The sequence below is a fragment of the Pseudochaenichthys georgianus genome, unplaced genomic scaffold, assembly GCF_902827115.2.
Source record: "Pseudochaenichthys georgianus unplaced genomic scaffold, fPseGeo1.2 scaffold_623_arrow_ctg1, whole genome shotgun sequence".
In the NCBI taxonomy this organism is placed as follows: Eukaryota; Metazoa; Chordata; class Actinopteri; order Perciformes; family Channichthyidae; genus Pseudochaenichthys; species Pseudochaenichthys georgianus.
This window is the reverse complement of record NW_027263181.1, coordinates 59,134-68,453: the sequence shown is the minus strand read 5'-3', so window position 1 is coordinate 68,453 and position 9,320 is coordinate 59,134. Positions and strand designations below refer to the sequence as shown.

At 47.8% G+C, this 9,320-nt stretch overlaps 7 non-coding genes and 1 pseudogene across 7 annotated transcripts; 4 read left to right on the top strand and 4 right to left on the bottom strand.

Annotated features, from left to right (window-relative positions):
* Positions 1–5,984: 5,984 nt before the first annotated feature.
* On the bottom strand, positions 5,985–6,057 carry trnav-cac (transfer RNA valine (anticodon CAC)). The gene has a single exon. It is a non-coding gene; the product is annotated as a tRNA-Val (tRNA).
* A 252-nt stretch (positions 6,058–6,309) lies between these two features.
* trnad-guc (transfer RNA aspartic acid (anticodon GUC)) lies at positions 6,310–6,381 on the top strand. The gene has a single exon. It is a non-coding gene; the product is annotated as a tRNA-Asp (tRNA).
* A 436-nt stretch (positions 6,382–6,817) lies between these two features.
* On the bottom strand, positions 6,818–6,890 carry trnav-cac (transfer RNA valine (anticodon CAC)). The gene has a single exon. It is a non-coding gene; the product is annotated as a tRNA-Val (tRNA).
* A 266-nt stretch (positions 6,891–7,156) lies between these two features.
* Positions 7,157–7,228, top strand: trnad-guc (transfer RNA aspartic acid (anticodon GUC)). Its single transcript has one exon. It is a non-coding gene; the product is annotated as a tRNA-Asp (tRNA).
* A 436-nt stretch (positions 7,229–7,664) lies between these two features.
* On the bottom strand, positions 7,665–7,737 carry trnav-cac (transfer RNA valine (anticodon CAC)). The gene has a single exon. It is a non-coding gene; the product is annotated as a tRNA-Val (tRNA).
* A 430-nt stretch (positions 7,738–8,167) lies between these two features.
* trnag-gcc (transfer RNA glycine (anticodon GCC)) lies at positions 8,168–8,238 on the bottom strand. The gene has a single exon. It is a non-coding gene; the product is annotated as a tRNA-Gly (tRNA).
* Positions 8,239–8,394: 156 nt separating this feature from the next.
* Positions 8,395–8,511, top strand: LOC117443536 (U5 spliceosomal RNA). The gene has a single exon (XR_004551683.1). It is a non-coding gene; the product is annotated as a U5 spliceosomal RNA (small nuclear RNA).
* Positions 8,512–8,659: 148 nt separating this feature from the next.
* On the top strand, positions 8,660–8,832 carry LOC117443532 (U2 spliceosomal RNA; annotated as a pseudogene).
* The last annotated feature ends 488 nt before the right edge of the window (positions 8,833–9,320 follow it).

Below are 9,320 nucleotides of genomic sequence, written 5' to 3'. Positions count from 1 at the left end.
CTTGAGATCCCTCAAAAAGAGCCAGTCAGACAGGCGATTGAAACCGGTGTGCCATGAAACTGAGGAACGACTTCACTCTGCTTAGTTGGAGACTGTGTTTTCCTGGAGCCTCACTGGTGGGTCGATACCTGCATAATGCTCCCCGGTATCCTTGCAGATACTCCTCTGTGAAATATAAACAGTACTTTAATGACAACACATGATGTGTTACAGAAACTGCATGTGTCACATAGCCAAACACTTACCCATGATCCGTGGGAATGTTATGTCCCGCATTATATTTCCCCGGCCCCTGCCCCGGAACCAGGGGGAATTATGGGAGGGGAGGTTGACGAGGCCTCGGTATGGATGGATGCAGGCTCTGAGGAGCTGGATGAATGGGTGTGAGAGCCAGTGGGGGGACTTGCTGCAGGCGGGAATGGGAGACGTGCTGCAGGCGGGAATGGGAGACGTGCTGCAGGCAGGAATGGGAGACTTGCTGCAGGAGGGACCTTTCGACTTGGACAGCCTCGTTGGTGTCGACTCTGGTCGGGGTCGTTTCTTCAGAATGACCCGCTCTCGTTCCTCCCCATCGAACGCGGGCATGTCCCGGCCCGCTGATCCATTCCTCTGTCGCTTGTCCTTTATCCTCTGCTGCAACTTGCAGCGCAGGGATTTCACCTCAGCAGCATATATGTCCCGCTGAGCCCTCACTGCGTTAGCCTCCAGCCTCCATTCTTTGCAGTCCGGGTTGTCACATTCATTCACCGGGGACAAGGGTGGAGGTTGTGACAGTATATCGTCGTCTGCCACCGTGTCAACAGCCCAAGCGGTAATCATTTCTATGGTGGGGTTTGTCATTCGGAGTTCATAAAGCTCCTTCTTGGCCACTGTCATTTTCATTTGATTTTGAACCACATGTAGTTCCTCCCGGGCCAGCTCAACATGGTCTCTGGCCAAGTGGCGATCCAGCCTTGTGCCGTGGTACTCGCATCCCAGAATGGTACAGGGATGGAGCCTAATGTTGGTCCGTCCGTTGGCCAACAACAGCAGAATTTTTCTTTCATCCAAGTTACGCACACCATGGTTCCTCTGTAGGTGCTTGCTCAGGGCACGGTAGGAGCTATTGCAGATCGGACAACGGACCGCCATCCGACCTGTATTCTTGAGCATTTCGGTACCGGGAAATGTCACCAGAATCGTGGGTAAAAAAGAAGGAAGCGTGAAAAGACTCACGAAAGACGCACTCAGCTTATTTTCAAATCAGTGTTTGTTTTCATTTGCATCATGGTGCGGTGTCCCATTTAGGGCACTCGTTAGGCGGGCAGAGATCCCTGTAATCTCCCCTCACGTTCCTCCAGAGTCTGATTCTCCCAAAGGATACCCGACAGTTTCGGGTACGACCCAGAGGGCGCACGGTGGACGGCCAGGGCGAGGCCGCCACACCGCGCTGGAGTCAGGGTCCCGGTGAGGCGCAGGACGGAGCACCCGGCAGTAGCCTCCAGCAGACCCCCGCGCGGTTCCCTCGTCCCTCAGAAGAGGTGGAGAGGCAGAGGGGTGGGTCTTTTCATCTGCTGGCGGGTTGCCGGGATAACAGTATCCTCCGGGGAGGCATTGAACCCCTCTCAACTGCCCCCCGGAGGAGGCAGGGGAGTCAGGTACCCAGAGGGTGGACGGCCAGGGCGAGGCCGCCACACCGCGCTGGAGTCAGGGTCCCGGTGAGGCGCAGGACGGAGCACCCGGCAGTAGCCTCCAGCAGACCCCCGCGCGTTCCCTCGTCCCTCAGAAGAGGTGGAGAGGCGGAGGGGTGGGTCTTTTCATCTGCTGGCGGGTTGCCGGGATAACAGTATCCTCCGGGGAGGCATTGAACCCCTCTCAACTGCCCCCCGGAGGAGGCAGGGGAGTCAGGTACCCAGAGGGTGGACGGCCAGGGCGAGGCCGCCACAACCAGAGAACCAGAAAAAAGGGTGAAAATGGGAAAAAAGTACCCCAAAATAGTGTTCCATAAGGTGGGTAGAGTCCCCTGACAACTCCCCATACCTTTCTCCAGGGTGGGAAAAAGTACAAGTCAACTTTTGGAAGAACCAGAGAAAAGGGTGAAAATGGATAAATTGTATCCGAAAATAGTGTTCCAAAAGGCAGGTAGAGTCCCCTGACAACTCCCCATACCTTTCTCCAGGGTGGGAAAAAGTTTAAGTCAACTTTTGGAAGAACCAGAGAAAAGGGTGAAAATGGATAAATTGTATCCGAAAATAGTGTTCCAAAAGGCAGGTAGAGTCCCCTGACAACTCCCCATACCTTTCTCCAGGGTGGGAAAAGTTTAAGTCAACTTTTGGAAGAACCAGAGGAAAGGGTGAAAATGGATAAATTGTATCCGACAATAGTGTTCCAAAAGGCAGGTAGAGTCCCCTGACAACTCCCCCTACCTTTCTCCAGAGTCGGAAAAAGTCTAAGTTAACTTTTTGGAAGAACCATAAAAAGGGGTGAAAATGGATAAAATGTATCCCAAAATAGTGCCTCTTGAGGCGGGTAGAGTCCCCTGACAACTCCCCTTGCATTCCTCCAGACACCAGTTTGAAAACTTAAAGTTTTGTGAGAACCATGATCCTCCAGGCAACAATTTCATCCGATCCAAAGTGCTCATGAGGCGGATACATTCCTCCATGATTTCCCCATCATGTGAAAATAGCTCGTTTTTTTCTAAGTGCTCTCAAAAACCGGGTTTCCGATTTCGTGCAGATGGTAGCTTGGAAAAGATGAATGAATTTTTTGGACGGAGGAGGGGAGCTCTCGTTTCCCCTCTCCGTTGTAAATTGCAACGGGGGAGTGCAAAAGTCTCCGGGGCTTCGTTCCGAAGCGCCGAAGACTTGACCCCCTCCCCCGTTGGCACTTAGCCGTTTTTCAAGAATTTTCAAAAACTTCATTTTTGATTATTTTAACATATAATTGACCGTTTTCTTTACTTTTTTTTGCTTTCCACGGGTGGAGGCGCATGGCAGGCCGCATATGAGCTTCCAAATTCGGCCTGGAACGTCCGGGAATTATGGGTTAAGCTCCATATACTGACGACTCCCATTAAAAGTGATTGAAATGTACAGGAATCTGTCCATTTCAATCACATTTGACGACGCATGCAGGGTGACCCTGGCTACACTTAAAGGGGGTCTACTTTGCGGTGCTTTACCGTCCGCCCATCGGCACCCATAGTCGGCCTTATTCACAGCAGCAACACCCAACCTCCATGGAGGATTTTGCTCGTGCCCCTGGCTACACTTAAAGGGGGTCTACTTTGCGGTGCTTTACCATCCGCCCATCGGCACCCATAGTCGGCCTTATTCACAGCAGCAACACCCAACCTCCATGGAGGATTTTGCTCGTGCCCCTGGCTACACTTAAAGGGGGTCTACTTTGCGGTGCTTTACCGTCCGCCCATCGGCACCCATAGTCGGCCTTATTCACAGCAGCACCACCCAACCTCCAGTGGAGGATGTTATCATGCCCCTGGCAACACTGGTAAACACTGGTAACATATGTCTAGCCGCTGACAGGAACTTGACATCGGAACTTGACATCGCATTTCCATTGAGCGGACTCCCGTACATGGGAAGGGCAAGTCCCACGGTACCTCCGTTCATAAGGTTGACATTTGCCTTACTACCCTAAAGTACTATAACACTAACTATACAATAATAAACTTCAAATATGGAAAGTCTGAGAAGACAACTTTCCACATATAATTATCTCTTGACTAAATATAAAAAATGTTACATGATGCCATAGCATGGGTTCGAACTCGCGACCATCCGCACCAATGAGCAACGCTGATATCACTGCAACTGCACTGCTTAGAATCTGCCAGCCTGGTGGTGGGGGAGGGGAATACAATGAAATGGCTGTTAGTACTGTATACACGGTCGCAGGGTCCCCACATTTTGCAAGCAGGTTCCACACAAGTGCAACAACACACTCTCAAATGCTCGGAGCGCCAAGCAAGTTTTTTAAAATGTTTTCAATTTGCTCATTCTTCTCCAGCAAAACCCTGTCTGACTCTACGAGTAACTTAGGATTTTGTGAGAAAGTTTGCCATTTTATTGAAAAAAAGTTCTGGGTGTTCTAGGGTTCCCATACTTCAGATCCCTGATCTGGGCCCTATTTAGGCCCTTTTTGGGCCCTATGAAAAAATTATCTATTTATATCTCTTTTAGGATTTCACGTTTTTTTAATTAAAAATATGTTATAGGAGCGAACGGTAGCAGCTGGATCCCTGAAATTCTACACCAGTGTACTACATATAGCGGGGAACATTTGCTGTGAATATCAGTTGCGTCACTCAAATGCTTGATTTTATATCAATATTATTCCAATGAAAAGCTAATTTGTCCAAAAGTGCTTCTAATTCATATATTTTGATAACAACGTCTGATCGGTTCGGGCTCAATAGCTTTTCCCCACCTCTAATTATTCCGCATCCAATGGTATCCTCGTTGAGTCTCTAGGACTTCAGGGGGCGGAGCTAGGGCAGTCAGACGCCAATGGCAGTAATGCATGATGGCATTTGATTGAAAAAAAGTTCTGGGTGGGCTAGGGTGCCCATATTTCAGATTCCTGATCTGGGCCCTATTTAGAGGCCCCCTGTGAAAACATTATCTCTTTAGCCCTTTTCAAAGTACTTTAAACACTCACGGAGCAATGTGGCTTCTCAAAAGGCCTTAACTGAAGGTTTTGTTACATTTTAAGCCGTAACCTTTGACATTTAGTCGCACCAGAGGCATCCATCTGCATCTGCTCTGCGAGACGGTTAAAATGACATCAAGCTCAAAGCGGTCGGACCTTCTCATGTATAGTTACTCATATGTAGTCCAGTGTATAGATAGATAACTGTTTTCTCTTTTATGATCCAACAGGAGGAGGAGGAGGAGGAGGAGGAGAAAGAGAAAGAGGAGGAGGAGGAGGAGAAAGAGGAGGAGGAGGAGGAGAAAGAGGAGGAGGAGGAGGAGGAGGAGGAGAAAGAGGAGGAGGAGGGGGAGGAGAAAGAGGAGGAGGAGGAGGGGGAGGAGAAAGAGGAGGAGAAGGGAGATGAGAGTGGGACCAGGAGGAGAAGTCCAAGGATGACCAGGAGCCGGGCTGGAAAGGTAGTCAAAATGTCACAATTAAAAAAAATATAGTAAAATATAGCATTAAAGATGTTGATTTTCTTTGAGATTAAAAACTGTTAAAATAGCACAATATGACTATGTATGAATCCCAACATGACAAGTTCATTACAAATTGCTTTATGTTTTGTGTGCCAACAGAGGAAGTGCAGGGTGGTGTTGTCCCCGCTGAAGATCAGCCCAAGAAAATGGCCACGGAAGGACTACAGAGTCCGGCGCAGTCGTCCTGCCCGGAGGAGAATATAATTCAATGTTCAGCCGGCCTTTATTCACCAAAGGAGGCAAGCATCAATCAACTCATTAAGGAGGATGCCACCAAGAGGCCCTTGGAAACAATTTCAGATAAGCGCTTACCTGAACCATGGCAACTGAACCTTCGTACGGTCATCATTATAACAATCATGAAAAAGCTACCAAGTGCATGCTTCAAATCATTGAAGGAGAACTACAATCAATGACCACGGCAATGTGCTCAACGATTACACTTTTGACAGACAAAATCAAGCAAGGCAAGAAATCCCTTTATATTTTCCATTGTGACCAGACACATTTTGAGCAGGAACGAAAATAAAGTCATTGGTTGCAGAATTGAAGTACCCTAAGCACAACTGCTATTAACAACCTTCAGTTGTTCAAAGGACGACAAGCCTCTTCGATTTGAATACACAGAGAGCCAAAGCCGTACAATTCACAAGCCATGCTCAACAAACAATTGTCTTGCTCATCCAACAATTGTCTTGAAAAGACTCAACATTCTACTGCCATATTTCTGAAAGTGCTTTTTACTCTATCTAGATGCCCGATAACTTTTCTTGGTTGAGTTATTTGAAGTTGATCGGGATCAAAGAAGAGTGTTTCTGCCCGGTTTTGAGCCGGGGACCTTTCGCGTGTGAGGCGAATGTGATGACCACTACACTACAGAAACTGCTGAAAAGCTAAGTACACATTTGCACGTAGATGCAACATTGATATTTAATTGAAAACCTTCAAAACGACGGACCCCTTGTTGATTTCTGAGACTCTGAGAGATTTTACACTGGATCCAGTCACGGCTGCAGTGTCATTGACTTTCGTGACAGCAACTGTATACTGGACCCAAATGCTATCCTGGATATGACCTGTAACCCCTCGAAGAGCGCCACCTAGGGTTGACATGCTAGGACTGCTGCTAGAGCGTTCCTCGTTAGTATAGTGGACAGTATCTCTGCTTGTCACGCAGAAGACCGGGGTTCGATTCCCCGACGGGGAGCATTTTCAATAACAGCCAGCCTTTATTCACCAAAGGAGGCAAGCATCAATCAACTCATGAACGAGGATGCCACCAAGAGGCCCTTGTAAACACTTTCAGATAAGCGCTTACCTGAACCATGGCAACTGAACTTTCGTACGGTCATCATTATAACAATCATGACAGAGCTACCAAGTGCATGCTGAATTGAAGTACCCTAAGCATAACTGCTATTAACAACATTCAGTTGTTCACAGGACAACATGCCTCTTCGATTGTAATACACCGAGAGCCAAAGCCGTATAATTCAAAAGCCATGCTCAACAAACAATTGTCCTGCTCATCCAACAATTGTCTTGAAAAGACTCAACATTCAACTGCCATATTTCTGAAAGTGCTTTTTACTCTTTACTTTTCTTGGTTGAGTTCTTTGAAGTTGATCAGGATCAAAAAAGAGTGTTTCTGCCCGGTTTTGAGCCAGGGACCTTTCGCGTGTGAGGCGAATGTGATGACCACTACACTACAGAAACTGCTGAAGAGCTAAGTACACGTTTGCACGTAGATGCAACATTGATATTTAATTGTAAACCTTCAAAACGACGGACCACATGTTCATCTCTGAGACTCGGAGAGATTTTACACTGGATCCAGTCACAGCTGCAGCTTCATGGACTTTCGAGACAGCAACTGTATACTGGACCCAAATGCTATCCTGGATATGACCTGTAAACCCTCAAAGAGCGCCACCTAGGCTTGACGTGCTAGGATTGACGTGCTAGGATTGCTGTTGGAGCATTCCTCGTTAGTATAGTGGACAGTATCTCTGCTTGTCACGCAGAAGACCGGGGTTCGATTCCCCGACGGGGAGAATTTTCAATAACAGCCGGCCTTTATTCACCAAAGGAGGCAAGCATCAATCAACTCATGAACGAGGATGCCACCAAGAGGCCCTTGTAAACACTTTCAGATAAGCGCTTCCCTGAACCATGGCAACTGAACTTTCGTACGGTCATCATTATAATAATCATGACTGAGCTACCAAGTGCATGCTGAATTGAAGTACCCTAAGCATAACTGCTATTAACAACATTCAGTTGTTCACAGGACAACATGCCTCTTCGATTGTAATACACCGAGAGCCAAAGCCGTATAATTCAAAAGCCATGCTCAACAAACAATTGTCCTGCTCATCCAACAATTGTCTTGAAAAGACTCAACATTCAACTGCCATATTTCTGAAAGTGCTTTTTACTCTTTACTTTTCTTGGTTGAGTTCTTTGAAGTTGATCAGAATCAAAAAAGAGTGTTTCTGCCCGGTTTTGAGCCAGGGACCTTTCGCGTGTGAGGCGAATGTGATGACCACTACACTACAGAAACTGCTGAAGAGCTAAGTACACGTTTGCACGTAGATGCAACATTGATATTTAATTGTAAACCTTCAAAACGACGGACCACATGTTGATCTCTGAGACTCGGAGAGATTTTACACTGGATCCAGTCACAGCTGCAGCTTCATGGACTTTCGAGACAGCAACTGTATACTGGACCCAAATGCTATCCTGGATATGACCTGTAACCCCTCAAAGAGCGCCACCTAGGCTTGACGTGCTAGGATTGCTGTTAGAGCATTCCTCGTTAGTATAGTGGATTGATGTCGAGCATCTCACTGAGTTCTCAAATCAATGGGAGTCGTCACGGAGAACATCCCTCTTTACTTCTACACTCCAAAGACCTGTGTGTTTGCTGTAGCAGAGTCCAAGTGGTGTAGGCATTATACTTTATTTTCAGACAACAAAGAACTGTCTATTGCATTGGCCGGGAATCGGACCCGGGTCTCCCACGTGGCAGGTGAGAATTCTACCACTGAACCACCAATGCTGAATTATAAAGCCACCATAGGGCAGTTGAGGCGAAAAGTTCAGCCAACAAAGACTGTTTTTCAAGCAACCACGCTTCTATCGCCAAATGGGCCACCGTGAGGGCTTGGACTGGGACAACTATGGTGGTGTCTGTTCTCGAGGACAGCCTCCACAATAACTCTGGTTTCTCTTCAAAGCGTATAAGTCTTTCGCCTTTTACTAAAGACTTCCGTGGAGAGGAACACCTACGAGTTCAACCTATTTTTGGTAGGCTTGGCCATTTGGCTGAGCATTCTGAGTTTGTGAAAAACAAGAGCAGTCATTAGCACCTGGGCGATCCAAGCTACCCAGCGCCTCTGTTACGCCAGGTCAAAAGAGCCGCACCAATACCTGCGGCGACTGCGCAACGAGTCTGTCTCCCGCAGCAAACTTTAAGGGTCATCGCTTCTCGGCCTTTTGGCTAAGATCAAGTGTAGTATCTGTTCTTATCATTTTTTCCAGGAAGGACATTTCGAATCGTGAGGAGAAAGGAGCGATGGCCGGGAGGGCCGATGATGGTCAGCCGATCCCAAGAGTCGGGCTGAGATTCACACTGCGTTTTCAGGCAGTTGTTGCGGCGGAAGATGTCGTGTCGAGGACATGGTTCTGCAGGAAAGTCATCATGGAGCAGCTAAATCTGAAGGTCGATGCCATCTACTGCCTACAATGGAACCAGCAGGAGAAGGCTTTTGACGTCACCCTAAAGGACGAGCAAGTATACACGAAAGTATCTAAGGACTGTGTTGCTGCTGCTATGCTAAAGCCGCTAGCCTGCTACAAGGTTTTAAATTTGGACAGACCAAATTTCAGGACAATCACGGTCCACATGTTTAATCCCTTTGTGACTGACAAAGCGCTGGCTGATTTTTTGAGGCTGTATGGGGAAGTGCTAACTGCAGCAAGGCATGTCAAGGACACCATGGGGATCTGGACAGGTCGAAGGCAGTTCCAGGTGCTTCTTAAATCTGATCCAGAGAGTTTTGACGGCCTCAAGCACCCGCCTGCCTCCTTCAGCCTTGGAGCAGATCGAGGGTACCTATTCTACCCGCGCCAGCCAGCTTT